Raw genomic sequence first — 1,392 nt, 5'->3', positions numbered from 1 at the left:
TGCTGTGTCTGTCTGAGTCTGTCAGTCCCTTGTTGGCGCTGGTAACGTCACGGACATGTTTACTTGTAGCGCCCAAAGCTAACGGCACCTCACTCAGCAGACGGTAATGCCTTGACTCCCCTGCAAGGGACGGTCAGGCACGTGGGGTCCACATCAGAGATTTTATTCAGAGTATTAAAATTTTCTTCAAAGAAATTAATTATTCAGCATTTAACAGGAATGCATTTAACTGTAAAGCCATTTGGATTTTTACTTTTCATTTCGGGTGGATGATACTTCAGCCTAAAGTGTTTGCGTGTGCCCATGGGGGAAGTAGTTCTGGAATGTTCTTTTTACTTGGAGCTGTGACTAATTTCCTTTATTCTTCAGTCTTTTTCGGGGGCGTAGGGGAGTAAACGCAACAGACTGTTGATAAAACCCACCTGATGGCCCCCGCCAACAGGAAGGGCCCAGAAACACCACAGGCATGAAGAAGCCCCTCTGGGAGCACAGGAACCACTTCCCACCGGTGGCTCACTGAGAAACACTTGCATGGGAGAGGAAGGAGGCGTCAGACTTTTCCCAAAGCTCCAAAGTTCTCTGATCTCTGCTAAGTCACAGTGATGCTGGGGAGTGGAGGCTCAGATTAAACACTGGTGCCTTTAAGGCATTTTAAAATTGAAGGCCTCTAAGAACCACCCCACAGAATGTTCAAATAGAGTTTGAAGCCTTCCATCTAATTTAATGAATGAGTGCCGGACTGTGACATGAAGGCTGAGCTGCACTTCGAGGCAGCGTGGAAAGCATGTTTCTCTTCAGGAAATCCTTCATGTCAGAAAACATCTTAAGATTTTATATTTTCTCAAGGAAACAATCATGTCTCCCATTTAAATCACAAAAATGAAAATGTGTTTAAGACCGAGAGGAAAACCCCAGTCATGCAATCTGATGTTCTTTTATGCAGAAAAAAAGTAATAACTGGGGATTCTAGAGCCTTCTTGCTCTCTATAACTTTCCCAAACACCCGCCCACCTATGTTTTGTTTTGTTTTGTTTTTTGAGCTTGGCAAGACTCAGTGTAATAATAATACAAGAAAGTGGAAAAGAATCAAGTGCTAAAAGTTCCTACGCTGAGGACTTTTTAAAAACAAGGTCGGTAACAGCATTTTCAGAATACGGACACAAATAGTATCTAACCGAAATCCGTTATGAAAATGCTCCTAAATCCTGGCAGAATCTAGCCCAGCAATTTAAGATGATAAAATGATTAAGCAGATTTAGCTTTTTACGCCCCACCCCGCCTCCAAGCCTTTGAATTTTCCTCTAACAAGATCTGACCTGTAAGAATTTCACAAAGAATTTCTGCCAACTCGCTTCAAAGAATAGAAGAAATTACAGAATGCAGCCATTTAAC

Source organism: Rousettus aegyptiacus, unplaced genomic scaffold (assembly GCF_014176215.1).
Source record: "Rousettus aegyptiacus isolate mRouAeg1 unplaced genomic scaffold, mRouAeg1.p scaffold_m13_p_18, whole genome shotgun sequence".
Lineage (NCBI taxonomy): Eukaryota > Metazoa > Chordata > Mammalia > Chiroptera > Pteropodidae > Rousettus > Rousettus aegyptiacus.
Note: the sequence above shows the minus strand (reverse complement) of the source record.